This window comes from Lonchura striata, chromosome 2 (assembly GCF_046129695.1).
Source record: "Lonchura striata isolate bLonStr1 chromosome 2, bLonStr1.mat, whole genome shotgun sequence".
Taxonomy (NCBI): domain Eukaryota; kingdom Metazoa; phylum Chordata; class Aves; order Passeriformes; family Estrildidae; genus Lonchura; species Lonchura striata.
Genome location: NC_134604.1, coordinates 77,288,741 through 77,312,080, shown reverse-complemented (window position 1 = coordinate 77,312,080; position 23,340 = coordinate 77,288,741). Strand labels below are relative to the sequence as shown.

At 40.6% G+C, this 23,340-nt stretch overlaps 1 protein-coding gene across 8 annotated transcripts in view; it reads right to left on the bottom strand.

Moving 5' to 3' along the window:
* The window catches only part of MBNL2 (muscleblind like splicing regulator 2), a 106,126-nt gene extending 103,326 nt beyond the window's left edge, over window positions 1-2,800 (bottom strand). For all 8 annotated transcript variants that reach the window (XM_021530291.2, XM_021530294.2, XM_021530296.3 and 5 more), the window contains exon 1: window positions 2,644-2,800. The gene's annotated coding sequence lies outside the window, so the exon portion shown is untranslated. The remainder of the gene's footprint in view (window positions 1-2,643) is intronic.
* Window positions 2,801-23,340: the final 20,540 nt, after the last annotated feature.

Here is a 23,340-nt window from a genome sequence, read left to right as displayed (position 1 = left end):
AATTCTACTTGGCAGCATAAGGAGTGAAATAATCATATAGTGTTGCTGAGATTCCAAGAGCTACCCAGAGGATGCAAAAAATCTAACACCATCAGGCAGCAATGGAAATACCAATTTAATACACTTTTTCTTTTTCCCTGCCATAAATCAGGACAAAAAGTTAACAGAACTTTCTCCAGTGTCTTGTAACCAAGCTTTTAACCCAAGGAAAAGCAAAACTAAGAAGGTTCCCCAAACGGCAGTCACATGCCACTGGTGGCAGGATTCCTGTACTACTTTTGCTATGGTCTGTATTACCACAGTTGAAGAGTCCCTAGGTTAGGAGAAAAAGTATTTAGTACTGCACAGTATAATTCTAGAGACTGCAACCAGAAGAGAAACTGCAGAGCATCTGGAGTACAAGAGATGAAAATTTCACCCACCAAGTGTTAGCAGCAAGTAGACTTTATTTTTAATCGTCTTATGACAACTGTTATTCTATAAAAGCCAAATTTAAGAAAATGATGCTCAGATGAAGATTTCAGCATCACAATCCCAAACATACCAATTCCAAAGATTAGAGATCTTGGCAGGGTTGCTGTTGACTAAACCCAAGCCATTTCTTCAGAGAGAGGGCCATAAATAATAGAGGAGTTAAGTTTCAGAGGAGAAGATACGTGGAAGTGACCCACGTTATATCATCCACCCACCTACACAATGCAGATAGGTACCACTCCTGTGGTGACGGCAGGGATACCACAACAAAACAGCCCATCTCTTCAGCTGCAGGAAAACGGGCACCCTCCTGCAGATTACCTTGCACAGACGGACAGATGGACCCCCACACTGTACAAATCATCAGGGTGGCCCACTGCTATTCCAGTTTTCACTGACATGCAGACAAGCCATAGCATATGCCTGCAACTGTGGCAAGCGCTGAAGACTGGCAAGTGCCCCAACTGGGAGCTCCAGCCTGTGGCAGAAGTTCTGTTGCTCAGATCTCCAGTGAGCCACATTGGACCTGGCACCTCACCACCACCTTATCACTGGAGAGAAAAAACGCAAGGCTGGCTCTACCCAGGGGCTCATGCATCCTCTAAAAGCATGAGGTTGACACTGCACAAAAGAGCCTTGTCCACAGTGGGAAAAAATACATCCCTTCCAGCAGCAGTATCAACTGTACTCGACAAATGCAAATAGTATCAGTGCCAAATACAAGCTACAAATTGACATAATTGATGCCGGAACAAGTATTTTTTTAACTTTAAATACACTCAGAAACTGTATGAAAGACGCTTTCCTCTAGTCCTTGAGAGTAACTTTAGAGCATTTCCCAGAAGAATTGAAATATGTATTTGGCCCTAAAGCTTACCACAGGTACCTTTTTCACTCGCACATTGTGGTACGTGCACACACGAAGGGAAAATAGAGGACAGATGGTTAAATCGATGCATATTTACCAAGGTACGAATACCACATTAAAATCATAAGCACTAGGCCAAGTCACATGTTTAAAATTAATTACACTTCCGCTACTACCTACAAGTCCACACTGCTTTAAAAATCTACAAGTCTGAACAAGATACGTCAGTGTGACACGATCACTTAAGTATATTAATCCCACATGGATATCTTCTGCAGCTGAATTAAAGGCACACAAGTTATTCCTTGCTACTGCTCAAATACATATTCAGGCACATTACTGCTGTCTGTTTCCCTCCCAGCAGAAATGTAAATATGCCCAAAAGAAACAGAAAACAAAACATCTGGAAACAGAAGCCTATAGGCAATGTTCGCATAGTTCAAAAAAATACGTGTGCATATTCTGTGCGTATGGAGACAAATACACATGTACTACAAAGAATAAATATATAGGGTTTCCCAACAAAACCAGGAGTAAGAAAAACATTAAATTTTTGACAGTTTTCCCCCCTCTGTCACACTCACCTTCACGGGTGATAGTCCCGTGTCGTGTCCCCCCCGCGAACCTACCCAGCGCTATTCCCCGCTGGCTGCAGCGAGCCCCGGGCGCAGGGATGAAGCGGGCGGGCATGGAGCGGGGAGGGAGGACTCGGAGGAAGCCGCTGGGGCGGCCACGGCCCCACGGGGCCCTTTCCCTTCCCCTTCCAGAAGTAACACAAAGTTATGACTCCCGCTCGCCGCTCTCCCCGCTCGCACGCCGTGCCAAATGCTGAGTTAACAAAACCATAAATCACCGCTGAACCAGACGCGGCGGCCCGGCAGCAGCGCCCGCCGCCTCTCGCCCCGTCCCACGCCGCGGCGGCTTCCCCAGGGAAGCGGAGGGGAGGCGAGCGGCGGGGGCAGCGGCACCCGAACCGCCGCGGGGCTCGGGGCGCCTTCCCGCGCCCTTGGCGGCGGCAGCGGCGGGACCGCGGGTCCCGGTGCGGCGGGACGGCGGCTCCCCGCGCAGGGAGGCGCCGCGGGCCGCCGCGGCCGCCAGGCTCTCCCGGGGCCGGCGGCACCGCTGCCGCGACTCCTCCCCGGGGCGCCGGGCAAGCCGAAGTCCCGCCGCGTCCCCGCGCGGCCCGGCCCCGCGGCGAGAGGACGCGGGCTGTCCCCGCGCCGTGGCCCCGCAGCCGCCCGGAGCGGGGGCGGGCTGGCGGCGGCGGGGAGAGCCGGCGGCGGCGCGGGCGGCTGCCTTACCTCGGAGCGGAGCGCGGAGCGCGGAGCGGGGTACACCCGCTTCTCAGCCGGGCGGAGGCGGCTCCGCGCAGCGGCGGCTTGTCACCTCTCCCGCCGCGACCGCGACGGCGGCGGCTCCTCGCGTAGGGGCGGTCCGGCCCCTCCCTGCCGGGGCCGAGCGCCGCTCGCACCGCCCCGGGGCCGGGCCCGCCCGCCGCGGCCCGCGCCGTCCGGCCGCCGCCGGGGCCGGGGAGGGGGCGGCAGCGGCGGCGGCGTGGGGGCCGGGGCTCCGGCGGGGTGCGGGCCGGCCCGCGGTGCTTCGCCTGGAGCCCGGGACGGCCCGGAGCGTTTCCTCCGCAAAACAACGGGAGCAGCGGCGGGCGGGCTGTGCTGCAGAGCCGCCAAAACCCTGGGTCTGCGTCGTGTTGTTCGGCTTCCTTTTGACTGCTGGAGCTACGGCGTGTCACCGCTTACCGTGGACGATTTTCTGCAGGAAACAAACGCGTGGCTTGGCTCCCAGGGGTTATTCTTCCCGCATTTTGACCCGAATTCCTGAGCAGTTTCTGTTCCTGTGAAGTGTTGTTCACAGGCAAAATGGGCTCTCTTCCCCTCGCCCGCAACAGCCAGCGCAGGCCCCCGGTACCCCTCTGCCCCCGTTCTCCCAGAGCCCGCTGTCCCTGGAATGAGGGCTGGCACCTTCCCCTAACAAACATGGAATATGCCCTATCCAAAAAGACGGGCAGCTGCGGTGATTCCCGGTTTGCCTCCAGCCCATCAAACTGTGCTTGTGCTCCTGTGCCAGGTGAAGCTAAAGGTGCGGAGCAGCGGAGCTGTCGGAGCGCTGCCCGCTCCGGCCGGGCATCCCCAGCGACCCCCGGCCCCCACGATCCCAGCGAACCCCTGCTCTGCCTGCTGGCAGCGGGCTGCAGCTCGTCTGGCAAGCCCCACAATTCATTCCCAGGCAGCTCAGGTCCCTCAACAGGGTCTCCAGAAAGCCAGGAAACATCCAGGGGTGAGGCCACAGCTGCCCCATTCTCGATGGATCTTAACCGCTGCAGCATCCCAGTGTAAGGGTGGTGGAGCAGGAAATAAATCAGAAAGCAGCCGCACTTCAATTTCAACTAAATTCCTTTAGACTGTCCCTGAGGTCTTTCACAAGGATCAGTAACTGAACTGCTACTAAAAAATGTGTTATATTTTGAGAAGAAAAGTAACCCTTTCAACTTAGCCACATCCTTTTGGTGTTAGGAGGCTGAAAAAAGCGACAAAAAGAAAAACCTTTTTTTTTTTTTAATTTAAATAATGAGCAGAGTGACAAACTATTATTTTAAAGCTAATTGGAAACCAGTTCTAACCAGTCTGTTCAAGGCGACCCCATGGTTAAATATGTTTGAATATACCCAATGAAAAAAATTATGGCAATATTGTTCTACTTCGAAAGGGAAATAGAATAAATGGAGTAAACACAAAGCCAAGCTAGAGCCTAGCTGAGGATGCCACCAGGTGCAGTAAGCACCCTCCCCCAATTTGTAGGAGGATACAATGGCTTTGAAAAGGGCGGAAAATAAAATATAAAACTCTGCTGCTGCTCCAGCATAATCCAGTGCTGATTTTGGTAGCCCCTAGGTGACCAGAAGCAGCAACAGTAACATCTCTATTCCTTACCTCCTTTTGTATGATTTTGATCTTGGTGAATGGCAATTTCGTGAAAGAAAATAAATGAGATTGTAGCTTTTTTTTTTTCCCTGGCACATTGTTTTTAATCTTCATTAAATGAGAGAAAGCAGAACTAAAGAAGTTGTTAAATATGCAAAAAGCCTCAACAGGAAGTTCCATCAATGAGAGCACAGCTGATACCATAAAATGCAGACTCTCCTGAGGCCTTCTATTAAGCATCTATGCCCAGAAGCAGAATTAAATATATTTCAGACCAAATCAAACACAAGTTTTTACCCAGCTTTTAAATACCACCCATGAGGTGTGTATTCTCTTCAGGAAACTTCATGTGCCAATCAACTGGCTTTGAGCAAGTCCCTCTTTCTGCAAATTAACCTGATTAAATTTTGTCTTCCTCTTTTGACTGTGGAGGATGACCGATTATCCTATTTCTGACAATCTTTCACATATACATCTAAAGCTATAATGAGTTTTATTTGCCCTTCAGACATTACTTTTTTATTTGAATTGCCACATTTTCTCAAATTCGTATCATTCTTGTTGCTCTCTTCCAGTCATTTCAATGAATCATCCACAACAGGACACTGTAGACTAACCAAGCCTCAGAAGTAATGAAGAAAGTAGAATAATTAATGGTGACTTACATATAGAATTTTTGCCAATAAATCCCTCAATGTGATTTGTTTTTGTTGCAATGGCAATTTCATGCTGACTCATTGAGTAGTGGGTCAGTGCCAAGAGCACCCTTTCTTCACCAGCTCTTCCCTGTGTGAATTTCATGCCTTCCTAAGTGCCTAGCCAGCACTTGTCTCCATCTTGTTCATTTTGCATACCAAATTTAGAATATTTTTTAGTAGCAATAGTTTATCAATGTACATTCTGAAGTGGCTTATTGATCCTGCAGCATGGATCATTAATTTTGCATTTTTCTATAAAAGATTATTTCTCAATCAGCTTAATGAGGCTTAGTCAGTGTTATCCTACTTGGAAAGGTGCAGCCTAGAAAACTGATGAGAAGACAATACTAAGTTAAATACCATTAACTCTTTAATATTTGCAGGGAGTTTTGGTCTTATTTGTATTATTCATTTTTACTACAAATGTACCACAAGGACTAAAGGGGCTTTTACCATTTAAACAAGATGTTTGAATAGAACTAAAAGTATTTTATAAAATTCTAAAATTATATTCAGAAATTATGCTGAATTTTGCTGAAAATTATCAGTTTAGCTGTCAAATCTTTTAACAGAACATAAGATCCGTGTTTCTAGGCTCCATTCTCGCCTTCCCTGCTGCACCAGGGTTACCTCAGGGGCTTGTCCCGAAGCTGCCCGCTAGCCATGGCATCCAGGGGAGTCCTACGAGCTAGCCCACAGAAGGGGCCAGCACACGTCCACTTGCCACCAGCAGCCATCCCCCGACCAGTGGTGCCCTCATGTGTCTCCACACGTGAATTTCAAACACTGGGATTTCAGGGATTCGTTCGATTTATGTGTCACTAGAAACCTGGCATATGCAGTCTCTGTGCCGTGCAGCGCCTTTGTCTCTAGCCTAAAATCGGTTTGGGAATTTCCTACACAGGAAGGGTGTATGGAGTGAAATAACTTGAGCCTATACCAGCATAATCTGTGTTTTTATCTGCTTTTATATAAAAATGGCTACCAGGAAAATCCAGTAGTCTGTTTCAGACCATGGCAAAATCCTAAATTCAGGTATGAATTCTCGTTTCCCCTTTATTTTCAAGGTTACTAGTAAAGAGAAACTTTACAAATTACCCTCTTTTTCTATCTATATATTCATGTACTGCAGGAAGGGAAAATTGGCATGGTTTCACTGACATTATGCCTGTCTCCACAAGTTAAGATTAATTTCCTGTTTCAAAGGCCATCAAGCCAGTTCAAGCCTATGTCATTTTTTTTAAAACATAGAAAAATTCAGCTGAATATCAAGTTTTCCTCTGTGTGGGCACCAATATATATACATACAGAGGCCATTAGAGTTAATAGCTAGGGCCATAACTCATTATTTTCCCTATATTTTTTTTATAGTAAGGAGAAAACATGAACTTATGCAAGTTAATTATACAAATATTTTATTATTAAATGCTGGAGAAGAAGATTACCATAAACAATTCACCCAAAGTTTGTGCAATGCCATCATCCAAGGAAACAAAATATGCAAGCTGCTGCTTCTGCACAAGTTTTGCAATGTCTTCTTTTAATGTATGCAATGTTAAATTTGTTCCTATGACAATTGCAGCATCTGCCCCATCTGTTCAGGACGCTCTTGGGAAATAACACTTCAGATACATTCACGATACATTTATTAGGAAGTTTTGCAGTCTTTCATTATTTCAGGACTCAAGGCCATATTGAAGCAATAGATTACAGATATACCACGTGCCATGTGCTATTACATTTTCTCAAGGCACAGCCACAAAGAGCCAGCCCAATGACATTGTTCTCATCTTCAGCAATCACAGCAGAATTTGTCTTATCCCACAGCAGACAGAACTTTGAACGCTATGCTCAAAGTAATGGAGAGGCTAAAGTTGACCAAAGGCCTGGTAGGGGCTGGCTTCTTCTTTAATCTGTAGTGGTGCCATACTGCCAGATGATCCTAAGAGAAAACCATTGCCCTGTTCTTCAAAGGAAGACAGACTGCCCCTGACTTGGGAGTAAATTATTTCCATTTATAGATTCATTGAATTCTTTGCCACTTCATTCACTGTGTGAAAAAGCTGTAGAAGACAAGTATCTGAAAAGAAAGATTCTCCATATGATTACAGAAAAGGAGTGCTTCCCACCAATATTTCAGCTAATTTCTAGTATGTCAGAGTAACCCTCTACTCACAAAGTACAATTGGGCTATTGTCCAGCAGAAAGTCTTTCCATATTGTGACAGCCAACCAGCTGAAGCCCAGACATACAAGATTTTAATACATTCATTGTCTTAATGAAGAGCAGTAAATGAAATGAACATGCTCAGGGCAATACAGTGCTCATGTCCTCATGCAGACTGCAGAGGCACATCTCCATACTACCTACACATGACTCTTCTCTGACCCTGACTCTTCTAACTTGACTCTGTGGTCAAGTGACACTTTGTGTTGCAGAAACATGGCTAAACTTCCTTCTACACCCCTTAAAGGTGGCCACATTTTGTCTCCCTAGTGTGCACAGTTATTTCCTGGCCTTAGAACATGGTCAGTATTGTTTGAAGGTGTGTCATGCAATGATACTCTGTGGTAGGTAGTCATTAAACTACAGACCAAAGCAGACTGCCAGTGCTGAGCGGGAATCTTGCCCTGTGAAGTTTACTTCTATATACATAACATCGTGGAGCTTTCTGATCCCAAGTTTCCTACTCTATACATACAGCTAATGTTGCCAGATGCTGTCTGTAATTCATTGTATTTGGCCTTTTTAATTTGACATTTTTTGTTGGATTGTGGCTCTCAACGAGATGATTCAGACTCACTGGCAAAAGCAGTACGTGCTCTGCAGTATTTACTACCATCTGCAAACTTTGCCATAATATTTTATGTTGTCTAGATCATTGATAAAAGTATTAAGTACAAAAACAAGTTTCTGGGGAAAAAAAATCATTACAATAGCTTCTTTTGTTTATGTCTTTTCATTAACAATAACATCTGGAGATCAAACAGCAAGTCAGTTTTTAATCTGTGTAATGTTAATTTTGTATAATGGAAGTTCTTTTAAATCAAAGTGTTATTGCTGTATTGACTGGGAAGCTTTGAAGGAATCAATGACTGTTATGTGAACATAGTTGTCTGTAGCACTTGGAACCACAGTTTTCAAAACAAAAGAGGAAACAAAGACACAAACTCCCTAGCAGAAGAACTATAGTAACTACTTTCTTGGATGCTGTGTTGACAGATCTTAATTGTATTTTGACCTCTAATTTTTGCTAATGAGATCCAAAATTAGCAATCTCTTTGCTATGGTTAAGAATAACACTTTGTTATTCAACAAGTCCTTTAAAACTTTTCAAAACTGATGCAACTTTGATAATATTCTTCTAGAATTACCCATGACCTAGGAAAATACCTTTTTAGCAGCTGAAGACAGGTTCTTGAAGTTTGATTTCAGCAGCACTTGGCCTGCTAGCTTTCCTGCAGGTGAATTTTTTCTCCCTCTCTCTCACATGGATACCGAATCCCTTTGTTCCAAATACCAGAAATCTGTTGTACTGTTTACCTATCTTATTTCATGTGTACTTGAGGTAAGATCCTTCCTTGCTTTTCCTCCGAATATTTATGTAAAGTGACCTTTTAGTGCATTTAATTCAGTTTCCTGCTACTACTCCAGCAAGTAACATTTTATTTTCTTGCTACTTTTAATCCTTGTCATTAATTACTTTGTTTCCCCACCTGAGTCTTTACAAATTGATTTTCTATTTTTTCATTTCCTCATTTATTTTTTTGACCAGCGTGGCTTTCTGCCCAGTAAAAGCTTTACATGCTAATGAAATCTTGTCAATCTACATATCCAAGTGGCTATCTTTGAACGACTGGCAGTTTCTCATAGTGCTTTCTACTTCAAAGCCCTGTTCTCTTGTCCTTTATGCTGACAATTAGTCTAAGCTTTGGGTAATTAGCTCTTCTAGAGTTTCACAGATGAATATTGGTTGCTACTATTGCCTGTTTAGGCAAATGGAGTGTAATCAGATTCTAATGAGAAATACATAAACAACAACGTAATTTTTAGAGTGACAATTAAAAATACTTTATCAAGAGAAGGTCTTATAATGACTCATTCCCTTTGGGAGGAAGGATACTGGATTAAGAAGATTTAAAAAGAAAAGAATCCTTCTCCTTGAAGTTTATAACTTTGGGGTTTTTTGGTGGTTTTGTTGTTGTTGTTTTGTTTTGCTTTGTTTTTTTGTTTTTCCCATGCAAACTATCGAGCAAACATTCCCTGGTTAGAATTAACCAATTGTATTTATTTTCCACCTGGACGCTTTATATGTAGATCATAAGCTTCAACACAAAACATATTGTCATTTGCTAAGATCCAAATGTTTTGACAACTCATACATAGGAAAACATATTTCAGGTGTTCTTTACCCTATAGCTTTTTAAGGCCGGTAGAGACAACAGCAATAATCCAACCAAGTGTGCATTAAAATAGGATTTACACCCAGGCCATATTCAGTTAAATTCAGGGCATCAAGAAATCAGACATAGTCCTATGGACATAACATTGTATAAAATAGCAGAAGTTAGTGCTGCAAGTTCTCTGCTGAAGAAGTTGCATTTTTAAATTAATATTCTTTTATTTTTATATAACACTTCATTGTGTATCTATTTCACCACATGCCTTTTTTAAAATATAATTTTTGTACCTAAATGTAACCAAACCATTTAACTCTTTAAAATAACTGCTCACATATTTTTAAATATTGTTAGTCCTTGCCAGAATAGTTTTCTTAGACCCATTAGAAAGGTTGCTAAAGTTCATACTTCACAGTTTTACCTACATGTATTTAATAATTTACAGGCTGGGAGTTGCAACACTGAATTCTGTTTCAACAAAGCACTTAACTTTAAGGATTTGTTTAAGTTTATCGCTGTTTCTCAGACCACTTAAGTATGTCATGAAGTTCCAGTGGAGCCTTGGTATGTTTAAATGGTTTGCTGAATAGAGATTAATTTAAGAATACGTTTGTTTTCTGGGTTTTTTTGGTTTTTGGTTTTTTTTTTTTTTTTTTTTGGTCGGTTTGGAGGGTTTTTTTTCTGGAATAGAGATTTATTCTGCAATTTGGTATACATTTTTCAGCATTTCTCCTATTAAATGTTTAAGAATGATAGCTGTTTAAGAACTTTGATTTTAAAATTATCCAGGAAAAATACGCTAATATTTTTATAGTTTATCATTTGAACTTGAGAATGAATCCAGATATTCAGTGCCTTATAAACTATAGCAATTTTTTAAAATTTGCAAATGACTCTTATAGGGATATACTCAATGAATACATAACAAATCCCTAGAGCTACTGGCACAACATCACAGGAGTTATGTCAGAATTTTTTACCTATACAGTACTTCTGCAAATGAATAGAGTTTAAATAATTAATTTCCTTCTACATGCAATACATTGACAAGCATAGGTGCCCTCCTATCTACCTGAGCCTCAGTTATGGAGTGAAAAAACAGGTGAGAGTTTCTGGAAGCAAGAAGGTACAAAACCAACATAATCATAGAATCATGGAATCATTTAGGTTTCAAAGAGACCTTTAAAATCCTTAAGTCCACCTGTTAAGCCAACACATCTGAGTCCACCAATAAACCTTGTACCTAAGCATCACATCTACAGTTTTTTAAATACCAGCAGGGATACCAACCATTCCCATGAGCAGCCTGTTACAATGCTTAACAACCCTTTCCATTAAGAGATTTTTAATATCCAATCTAAACCTCCCCTGGCACACCTTGAGGCCACACATTTCATCTTGTCCTGTTGTTGATTTCCTGGGAGAGTGATCTCAACCTGGCTACACCCTCCCTTCAGGTGATCACAGTGTGATATGGTCTCCCCTGAACCTCCTTTTCTCCAGCTAAAGAACCCCAGGTCCCTCGGCTGCTCCTCACCAGGACTTGTGCTCCAGACCCTTCACCAGCTTCGTTGTCCTTCTCTGGACACGCTCCAGCTCCCCAGTGTCTGTTTGTAGTGAGGGGGCCAGAACTGAGTGCAGAATCCTAGGTGTGGCCTCACCAGTGCCAAGTACAGAGAGATTCACTGCACCTGCCCAAGCCATGAGCCACAGTTTTTTCCAGGAGAATGCTGTGGGAAGCAGTGTCAAAGGCTTTAGGCAAACAACATCCACAGCCTTTCTCTTATCCTCTAGATGGATCACCTTGCCATAGCATGAGATCAGGTTGGTCAAGGACAACCTACCCTTCATGAACCCATTCTGGCTGGGCCTGATCCCTTGGCTGCCCCACATGTGCTGCATGCAGCCCATGGTACTCAGGATGGTCTGCTCCATGATCTTCCCCAATACCCAGGTCATGCTAACAGGTCTGTAGTTCCATGGCTCCTCCTTCCAACCTTTCTTACAGCTGAGCATCACACTGTGTAGCCTGTAGTCAACTGGAACCTCTGTAGTTAGCCAGGGCTGACAATACAGGATGGGAAGTGGTTCAGAGAACACTTCTGCCAATTCCCTCAGTACCCTGGGATGCATGCCATCGTGGCCCATAGACTTGTGTGTCTCTAAGTTGTGTAGGATGTCATTGACCATTTTCCCTTGGATTATAAAGGCTGCATTCTGCTCCTCATCTTCCAGCTCAGAGGGCTGGGTGCCCAGAAAACAACTGATCTTACTACTAGAGATGGAGGCAAAAAAAGTATTACATACCTCATGCTTTTCCTCATCCTTAGTCACTGTGTTTCCCTTCACATCTGATAAAGAATGGAGATTCTCCTTAGCCCTCCTTTTGTTGCTAATGCATTTATAGAAACATTTTTTATTATCTTTTGTGGCAGTAACCAGATTAAGTTCTAGTTGGGCTCTAGGTCTTCTAATTTTCTGCCCTGCATAACCTCATGACCTGATTTAATGAAGTAAGTAATGTAAATTCTGACATGAAAAATGACTGTTGAAAACAAGAGGCAGATAACCCATTTAAATATTTTAATCCATTAAAATAAAATAAAATAAAATAAAATAAAATAAAATAAAGCAGAAGTTTCCCAACTGCAATGAAGCAGACTCACAGCCAGGTGATTCTGAGTGCCCCAGTTCCAATTACCATCTGAACTGGTTATTAAAAATCTATCTTCAGTAGAGAGAAAGGCTTGTAGTGATCAGTTAGGAGCTGCAGATGAGACAATCACATTGGGTGACACTGGCAGAACATAGAACTGGAACTAAGCAACTATTTGAGCAGCACCAGAAGAGTTTTTATTTCCAAATCAATAGAGCAATACTGAAGCAGCAGATGGGAAAGTGATACATGCTTTCACATCTACATAATTCACCACTAAAGTACAATTAATATAAATGCTTTCATGTGGATGAATTCAGCACTGCACTGTGAAGAAGCAGTGTATCTGTGGGTTAAGTTATAGAGTATCTGTCAGCAAACAGAGAAACCTCATACTTGATTTCACATCTTGTACAGATATTACATATGGAATAGAAATCTGATTTGGCATCATCCTATTTCTAATTGTGATTTGGCTATCTAGACCAGATTTACAACATGTAGGGTACAAACAGTGCCTTAAGTATGCTGGATGTGTGTCTTGACACCTAACTGTCCTTCTCTACTTTGTTTTACAAATTTGAAGAGCATTTTAGCTTTGGCTCTTGTCTCATACCTTCTGCTACATGTCTTCTTTTTTTTTTTTTAACCAACATAATCCAAAGGAACTTAACAGTGGAAGTCTTCTACTTACCTACATTATAATCTTGTGTATGATAAAAATTTAAAAAGTCTTATTGAAAAAAAAAAAAAAAAAAGGAAAAAAAAACACCCAATAATCAAAAACACAAGAAAAAATGCAGATGTGAAACTTCTTTCTCCTGGAAGCATTATGGAAACATAGTACTTCACCATGGCAAGTCCAGCTGTGGTTTGTGATGCTAGGCTATATTATCCTAGATACTATATAAAGATACAATATAAATTTGTCTGACTTCATCTTATGGGTAAATCACCCATCTTTAAAGGAATATTTATTTATAGAGCAACATATCTTAAAGGAGCTAGGTGGGGTTGAAGTTATTTAAGAATATTTCTGTAAGTTCTCATTGGATTTAAAACTGGATTGCAAATCCAGCTGCAGCTAAAAAAATTGCAACAATGTGAATTCCTAGGTAAAAACAAGGTCATCAGAATTTAGCCCTTTTTATTGTGTTGTTTTACCTACCATTAGAAAATGTCCTGTGACTGTGGCACTTGAGATCTTGGAAAGCAAATTCAATCCACTGGAATGATAATACAAAGTAAGAGTGGCACCACAGGAAAAATGAGTCAGGGAAAATGGATACAAAATCATTGGATAATAAAAGGAAACACTGTGTATAAATTGAGGGGGTTGTTAAAGAACTATTTCTGTTACTGATTTTTCTAATAAATTTGGAAAATTGAGGATTATATGGAATTACTACCTTGGGGGAAATCTGAGTTTTTGGCTTCATTTTCTCACTGCCAAAAACAATACTTTTTTACTCCCAAGGAAAACTACCACAGTCTTTTTAAATACTTAATGCCATCTTTTTGCTGCATGATCAATACTTCACAGCACTTTACTTCCTCAAAGTGCAATGCAAGTGCTATGAATTCAATATAACGTTAGACTAAAGTTTAGTAGGCTAAGGATTATTATATTCATTTAAGAGAATGCTATTAAGTCAGAAGTAAAGTAAATAATCTTTTTTGTGTTATTGATTAGAACTGTGTGTGTTCTCTTCTAATGGCCACCTACATGAGTCTTGTCTATTTTAATAAGGACTAACACCAATCCTATACCATCTGATTTCTTCTACATTTTCCCTGCCTGAATGATCATAGAGTTTGTACACACTTCCTACCAATACTACAATACAAACAAAGACTTATGCATTAATAATCTGCTCATAACTTTCTTCTTTGTATTGAATGTATATGAAAAGATTGTCACATCATCCTTTTTCTTGCCTGTCTTTTGATATGGATGCATATGTCTATACTAAAGTATTTTCCTACTTGGTCCCATTGAGCCTGCAATAAATACAGCAAATACTAGTGGTAAATATTACTGGCTTTCAATCTTAGATATAGGTTTCCTGAGATGGTGCCTCACATGTCAGGAAGAAAAGGCAGCAGTGGCACATTTCCCCTGAGGACAAGACATAGAAACTGTCTGGATCATGTCCAACCAGCCTTGGCACACACGCCACAGGTAAATATTCTCAGTCCATCAGGCTGCCTGGGCTCAAAAGAGGTCTAAGCAAAAGGAAGACTTTATTTCTAGGCCCTGCAAAGAAGATAACAAGCAATATACTAATCCAGAGCCAGAAAGCACAGCCACAATGATGGATTTGAGAAAACATGTATTCTCCAGGGGAAAGATGAATGTGAGTGACAGAGGCTCTAGAAAGAAAAGTTTTGTCCAGATCTTCATACATGCTGGGCTGTCTTAAGGATAAATACTGGTTTGTCCCTTTCCTGCATCTGAAGAGGATCACCCCTGTAGTTAGATGAGACAAAAATGTGTATGGTTGTTTGCTAAAAAATAATTTCTAAGCATCATTTTATTCAATTTGCTAATAATTTTCAGCTTGCTTTCAGAAGGCATTTTTCTCATTCCTATCATGATTACCATGACAATGAGAAGTTGACCCAGGAGATACAGAACCATCTGATTGCAGTCAAAGGGAATCAAAAGTATCTACTTTCTGCATGGCAAAACAGGTTATCTTTGTGGTTCTTCAAAAATTTCTTGGCCTGCTATATTTTTCATTCCAGCAGTTAAGATCAGAATTTTATATCTCTTTTTTCCTGTAGCAGTCTGTACAAGATCATCAGTGCCATGTCATCCATGTATTTAAATCTCCACCTAAAATACTTACGCTGGTAATATTTTTAATAATATTGAAAACAGTACCCATTTAATTGTGTGTTTCCACTCTTGTAGATAATGCAGAAGACATTTGCACACAATTTGCAGCTGTGTACTAGCACTGTAATGCTTCCAGAAGATCCTTCAACATTTTGTACATACACACACATAGAGAGAGTCTGATTCGTATTCCCAGTCCTTTAGGATGATGGCTTTTTGGACAAACAGAGAAGTGGATATTTACAATCATTTCAGGTTCCCAAAGAGACATGTAAATGAAGCCTGTTGTACAAGTTCTCATTTCTCATAGGATAGATCCAGGAAAAAAGCAACGGAGAAAGGGGGAGATTTGGACACAGCATTTTATTATACTGGAATTCCTTACAAGAGGAATGATGACACCAGTCTTCAAATTGTCTTCTGAAGCATGTGAAATGGCAATGAGCAGCAACTGAGATTACACTTGCATTATTTACAACCCTTTAAAAGGCAGATTTAAATTATTCTTTTAGTTACTATGGTAATATAGGAGACCTTTGCAGCCTCCAGCTTTCTGAGTAAGGAATGAACTGTTGCTTCAAAACACTTTCAACATTGCTACAGAAGATTATTTATGGTGGTTTTTTTTTTTTTAAATCTTTGCCTTTTTTATTTGTTTGGTTGCTAGCACATTAGATTTCTGTCATCTGGATTGGTGACTTCAACATAATAATTCTGTAGACAACACGGGTTAAAGACTTTTATCTTCTTGTATTAGGATGTTAACATAGAATTGCCTCATGTCAGATCATAAAAGTTCTCCTGATTAATAAAATATGAGGCAAAAATTTGGAATTTATTCTGTCGTGATGTTACATAGACTTTTTCTCCCCCTTTTCCCATTTTTTAAAATCTTCATTGGAGGATTTGCATGGAAGATAAGATCTAAGTTACTCTTACAGATATGCTTTCAATGTTGAAAAATGTTTGCAACTACTACCCTTGAGCTTCACTGGAGAGTACTAAAAATTGGTAAACTGCTTTAAAATATTCCTCTATTTTTCAATTTTCAGGCAACCTGTGTGCAAATAATTTATTTATTTTAAGAAAGGAACGGCATATCTGTAAAAGGTGAAAGATTAGGAGAGCCATGAGACCTTGACTCAGAGAAGATGAGATGCTGAGTATTTCGGTACTGCAGGTTTGTGTGTGTCCTCACCATTCTGCTCACACCTCAAATGAAAGCATCAGCAGGATAAGAAGGCATTTCCTGCCTCTGTACTCCTCCACCTCCTAGAGGTCCAGATACCCGAGTTCCTTGTTAGGCGTGGTAGAAGTGGGTTGGAGTTTTGTGATACACGCATCAGTCTTCAGGGAAATAAGGCTGACATCACCTGTATCAGGGAATGGTCATCCAGTGATAACAGCTTTCAGACATTACTGACTTGGATCTGATTTTAATCACAGATAAAAGGATTAGCTTGAAACCTGTTCTCTAGTTTATTCTTTCTTGTTTGTGTCCGTGGATATAATTTGCATTCCTTTCATACTAGTTATAACTCTCAGTGTTGATTTGAAATTATTGTTTCAATTAAAACATATACTTTTAAATCTTCTGCTGTTGCATTTTCCCCAAGTTTGTAAAGGTAGAGGCTGCTACGGATTCAAGAAGCTTGAATAGGTTTTGAATTCTAACCACTTGCTTTGTCCAAACTCCACTTGGAAAAATTCACAAAAATATAACATAACTTTTAAGTTTGTGTGAACAATCATGTTGTAGGGGTAACCACAATTTCAGGACCTCTGATAGCTTGAGTTGCTTCCCTGGAATTTAAATCCATTACTTATGCACCATCACAATGTAAGTAAAATTCATATTGATACAACTCACGTTACTTCCCAGAGAAAGGCATTGAAATAAGAATTTTGATTTTTCCACCTCATTATGGCCCATTCTTCTATTTCAAAGAGCTGTAACATGCTCTTTCAAGAGAAAGCATATGGAATGACACTGGATTTTGAGTCGGACATAAATTGTACATATCTCGTTGATCTGAAGGAAATGTTGAACAAGTAAGTAAATATAATTAGAAAACTAATTAGGCTGTGTCTATGCTGAGATTTTGGCTTGAACCCTTAAAGCAGTTTTGAATCAAATTCCCTAGTCGGTCACACTAGCTGCACATTGTTGCGTAAAAGGAATGGGGCTTGTATATACAAACTGTATTTCCTTCAGATGAACTGAATCTCAAGCCCCACACCAGGTGTTCCCCAAATGTGCTCCATCCCCACGTGGGGGTCCAAACCACAGCATCCAAACCTAACATCACACAGGTTCTATCCACGTGTGTGCCAGAGACATTTGGTCCAGAGACCCCCATTAGACCTACCCAGAGTCAAAACTTCAGCCCACGTTTATTGAAGATGTAGGAGGCTCAGCACATTACAGTAGATCTATTGATCTGCTCCTAATGCGTCACGCTGCTGGCTGACATGCACATGGTCTCTGTTCTCCCTACATGTGTAGGCTTGGTGCAGCCAGAGGAGGGGCTGTCTCTGCGTGCCTTTGCAAGGCACTGTGCAACCCGTGTGCTGGGACTGTTGCTGTGGTTAACTGAACACTGCTATTAAACCTTGACCTGGGACATGCTGATCATTGCTCTAGTGCTGCTACAGGGCTCCCGAGTGCTCCGCGTGCAGGCCAGCTCATGCCTGCCCACCAAAGCCTGCGTGCCCATCCTCAGGGCACTCTTCCACATGTGCTGGATGTGATTCTGCACGGAGCTTCCTTAAGAGCAGGAAGATCACCCAAAGATGCTGCTCCCAGGCTCGGGGCCTGTTCCTTTTCCCCTCGGAGGAATGTTCTAATGATGGCATGTGAAATTATACAACGCTATCAGATTTCAGCCAAATCAGACCATAGGTCACGTACAACACAGAGATGTCTGGAAAACAGATGCTCCTTGTAGCTTTGGTTATCTAAATGTATGTAGTTGATTGCCTTTTTCATGTTAATTAATAGAAATGATGGGAAACCTTCACATAAGAGGTCGAAATAGAGGTCTGAAGAGGTTTTGCAAAAACACTTAAAACTGCAACAGCTCTGAAACTACAGATAATACTTGACACAAAGATTCGTCTCCGTCAATATGCATAATGTTCTCCTTATTGTTGTTGATGAGATATTCAGAATAAAATTCTGAGGCTTATTTTTAAGCCTATTTGTGGATTACTTCCAGCAAGTCGGTTTTACAAAACAATCCTAACAAAAAGCACACGGTGTAGCTCTTTATAGCAATATATTTCCTATTCTTCTTTTTTTATAGCTACTTTATAGTCCGCCCATCTTATCACATAAAAGGAAAAACACTTTCATTACTGTGAACTGACTTCCATATGAAATAGCATAACTCAATACTTTTCGGCTAGGTAGAAAAATTAATCCTCCTTTATTAAAAACTGTTTTCATTTTATTCTTTTCTCTTTATCAGCCGAAGGAAAGATGAACAGAATTCAAACATATGTTCAGTATTTCAGCTAAAAATCTACAAGATGTTTGAAAAAATCAAACTTCAAACAGGCCAGAAGATAGTTTCTCTCTTGTAACACAAGTTTGAAGGACACTTGCCAAACACTTACACACCCACTTCCTCAGCCAGAAAATCTTTTAGTAACTAGAAATTACAGTTCAAGCATACATTTAAGTGCTAAATGCTAATGCCCAACATTAAATGCTCAGCCATCTCTACAGCCACAACCCAAATGAGCTTTGCTTTTTCTTTTTCTGTCTTCCAGTTAGTTCAGCTGCTTGCCCGCACTCATCTTTTCCTTTCTTATCAGAAACAGAGACATTCTAAGACTAATATCTAGAGCAGCTTGTTCAAAAAAATAGCTTTTTTCCTGCAGGGTACAGAGGACTGGATGGTCAAGCAGTAAAATTTGCTACTGTGAGATCTGTTCCTACAAACTAAATGAGGGAGAAGGGAAGAAATTATTAATCTTCTTTAAAAAGATAAATTCTGAACAAAACCTTGAAATACTTCCTAGCATTTCACAGAGTTCCATTTTCATAAAATTGATCTTACTGCTTAAAACACACACAAAAAAAAAAAAAAAAAAGAAAAAGAAAAAAGAAAAAATATCTTAGTAACTCCTGACTTTCCCAGCCCAAGACAAGTAATCTTCAGTGTGCTAGAGATCTTGCTGGTTTCCAAAATGTCTTAAATCAGCCAAAATAGTCCCATTGGAGTAAAGAAAAAATTAACAGCACCTAGTCCTAATGTGACCTCGGCTGGAGTCCAGTGGGCAGCTCTGCCCATCCATCCTTAAGAGAGAAGGGCTGAGATTCCAGCAGTTGCAAATGATATTCAGATAATCCAAGGAAAGGAGAGCTTGTTTTACAAGAGTAAACTAAAAGGCCTTGGATTGCTTAGTCTAGCAAAAGGGTGACTGTCGGGGAATGTGATTCATATCATGTGCTTGGACTTGTTCCAAGCTGTGTGGATTCTGAGCAGCAGGCCAGAACACACGTGCTCCTTGGTTAACGGGAAAGCTGAACAGATCAAAGTCACGTTGGAGTCTCTCCAGCAGTGGCCTGCTGATGTGCTTGCCTACCTAACAAAGCTTTTAGTTCTGAAAACTCATGAAAACATCACCTTTCAATCCCTTTGACAAATTCAGCTGAACTGGAGCCATTGCTTCAAAAGATACTGAGTTTAGAGAGGACTGAAACAGACCGACTGACAGGCGCAGACAGAATCAATAGTTTCTTAGGAAAGCAGCTATGGACACCTCATTAGAAATGTATAGGGACAGTAAACAAATCTAAAACAAGGAAACAATGGGGAGACAGAGAGGTGTGGGAAAACAAGAGATATTTGTGTGCATTGAACAAGCCAGGAGAGAAAACAGCTCCTTTATGCCTTTGATCAGCAGGAGCAGTGTGTTACCTTTTGAGATTCTCCATTAAACAAATGTAGACTGCAAGTAGGAACCTCTACATAAAAGATAAAATAAACAGCACACTGCATTATTATTTCAGATTACAGCAATCACAGCTTAAGGAATTGCACTGCTGAAAAAAAAAATATCAACAGTGTGGTTAGTGAATCTGCAACACAGTTTGCCTACAATAAGTGCTACATTTTAGCATTTAAACACTTGTTTAAAGGATGCCTCACCACGGTACCTAAAACCTCTACCCCTTAACTTCTTAAAGAACCTTACTTTGGGAATTGTTATTCAACAGGCATCCAAAACTGAGCTACGAGTCAGTTATCCAAGATCATGAATTGCACATGATACTTACAGTGAAGTATCTTCTCAAGTCCTCTATTATTTTTAATCAATACTTTATGAACTGTAAGAAAGCATTTAGTAAGAAACTGTAAAAGTAAGCACTGTAAGAAATAACTTCCTTACTTTTTACAAATGCACTGTGAACACAAAATATCCTGGTCCCCAGCATTGTAGAGTGTAGATCCCGCCTACATACATTCAACATTTTAACATCCCACTGAAACTTTTATATCTAATTAAGGAGATGACTTGAAAGGCTGAATGATCAAATAGATTTAAATAGCTGCTGTCATTCATGAGTTTACATAAGACAATGTTAAAGTTTTCTCCCTTACATGTCGTGAGGGAATTAAACTATTTTTGCAGTCAGATTTATTTACAGGAAGCAAGAAAAAAGTTTAACACTCTGTTGAACTCCAGACTTGAAGAACTTGTAGTCAATAATTAAAATATATTTGAAATACTAAAACATTATTGTGCTGTGCTTATGGATTTTAATCAGCAAGAGGCATTTGTGACACTTTCTGTGTCCAACTTTTACTTAGCACTAGGTATCAATTGCAACAGATGTCAGTATCATACAGGAAGATTTTCTCAGGGGGATGAAGACAATGAGAGATATTAAAAGAAGACTTGGTGAGAGGTGGAGGGGGTCCTGTACCACCTGCAAGAGGAGGATTGCACGGTGGCTTCTACATTATTTCTGTAGCATATGGCTTCTGAGACATATACACACAACAGAGAACTAAAACAAACAAACAAACAAACAAAAAACAAAGTGCAGGGGATCCCATGTCACTCATGGTCAAGTACAAGGTGGACTCTTTAGTGACATCACTCTGCAGGGTGATGTATGCAGCACTCCAGCTGGCTCAGAGACACCTTCCTCCAAATTGCTGAAAATGGCATCTTCTCTGACTTCTTATTGCCAAAGACAGTGCATGCCAAACAAACTGAAATCCTGATGCTGGAACTCTCTATGGTCCTTGTCTTCTGGATTTCTACCAATGAGCACAAGCATAACAGTGAACATACCATGACCCTCTGAAAAACATGTCCCTGTGAAGAAACCATATGGAGATGCAGAATTACAGTTTGACAGTTTTTACAAAGGTGGGGACTTCTTTTCAACAAAAACCTAACTCCTTAACAGGAAACAAAACAAAAAAGTAAAGAAAAAATTAAAAAACTTAAGACCCAAACAGTATATTCCAGGCTGTTTTTCAGTCTAGTTCTCCACAGAAATCCTGTTTTATGTAGCAATTTCCTCACAGTGACTTCAGCCAGTAACTGAAAATGATCAGGAAGACCATCACAAGTGCCATAAAGCTCCACTGAACTGGGCCACTGTTCAAGATCAGGTCTACCTAGTGCCATAATTATAGTAAAGTTTTTTGGGTGAACACAATGTATTTCAAAGAGAATGATCTATTTAATACTTACAGTATTCTAGCACTTATGTGAGACATTAGAGACTGCACAGCAAAGCACAGTCTGGGCAGATGGACTGAGTGATTCAATATAATGAAATCCTTTCATTTCCAACATCTGTAACAATGTCTCCATTTGGCATTTGTGACAATGATCTTTGCTTGCTGTATTTTGGATTAGTTCTCCAACTGATATCCTTTCCAAGTATTAGCAGACAGAATAATAATAGCTCATCACTGTAGATGGCAGCAGGCGTAAACAGTAGGAGACACTAATTATCACCTTTTTGGTTTACTGCAGCAGAGACCTCCATTAAAAGAAAAAATCCCAAGGATAACCCTTCACTATCAAAGCTTCTTTTCCTACCAAAAAGTGACCTAAAAAAGAAAAAAAGTTGAGATTATGCCAAATCGTATTTTCTTTTTGTTTATTTTTAATGCAGTATAGAAGTATTCTGGAAAAATATTTTTTGATCCTCCAATTGGCAGATTACATTTGAAATTATGATTTGTTGTATGTGGAATGGTGGTCTGAGATGTACCAGTGGAAAACAAGCACAGGAAGAAGGAAAGGACTTACTCAGATGAAGTGTCTGCCTATATGTTGGTAGTCACAAGACCAGAGTAAACTAAGACAAAAGGACACAAAGCCTAAAATTCTCTTTACATGTCTGTCAAAATCTAACTTTTGGTGTAGCCATGTTATCTTTTGCTTGGTGTGACAGTAGAACAGTATCAACTCTTTGTTGTCTCAATTGCAGTTTCTTCTTTTCTTTATTACATTAATAAATCTGCATTTTATGCTACAAGTATTTGGGGCATTATTGGAGGGAAGACTTTCAGAAGTGTAGTAATTTGTGGGATCAGATAAATTCATAGTAATTGAAGAAGTGTAACATTCATCATAAGCATAAGGTTCTCTATTTGTGTTGTGCCTCCCAACTTGATTACTCTTAGACAATTTTTGTCAAGGTTTTAGAAAAGGAAATAAAAAGACCATGTTAGCCCTGAAGTCTCCCTTAGAAAGACATGGTTTAGGGAATCTTGTCTCAAAAGGAGATGTGATTTAAGGTGAGGCTATAAGGATATACTAGAAACATTTTTAAATGGTTGGGATAGAACTGAACTTAAATCATGTAATGCTGCTTTACTCTTTCAATCTTTCAATGCTGAATCTGCATCTTGAGGTAATCCTGCCATAATTCTGTTTCATCAGTTTCATCTATTTTAGATTTTCTATTTGTAATCCTGAAATTGACAAGAGGTGCTGGCTATAAAGGCTGCATAGCATCCATTTGGGAAGCAGTATGCATTAAAACCAAAATCTTTTATCCCAAAGAAGATTTGACACTGATCCAACTGACCTGTCGCAGCATAAATACATTGCTGCTATACCACATCAGCTTCTGCAAAACTGACCTGTGTGATTTATTGGCTTGTCTGTTTGTAATCTCATCCTCCAGGTTTTCAAGGCTAATGATTCGTCATCTGCCTCTTGTTGGAAATTCCTAATAGCCTTGGCTATGTATCTGATGTTTGATATATACTGAACCAATCTAATTTGATTTTTAATGAAGCACCACAGCTCTGCTTTTCAACAGTATCTCATACCAAAATTTGGATGAAAGCTCTTGAAATCTCCCTTCTGATGAGATTCCAGAAAGGACACTTTCTGGGGCACAGGGAGGCACATACAGAGCAAAGCCACCTGTAGCAGGTGAGGTGTTCAGCCTGGGTATCCTCAGGCTGTGTGTTGATT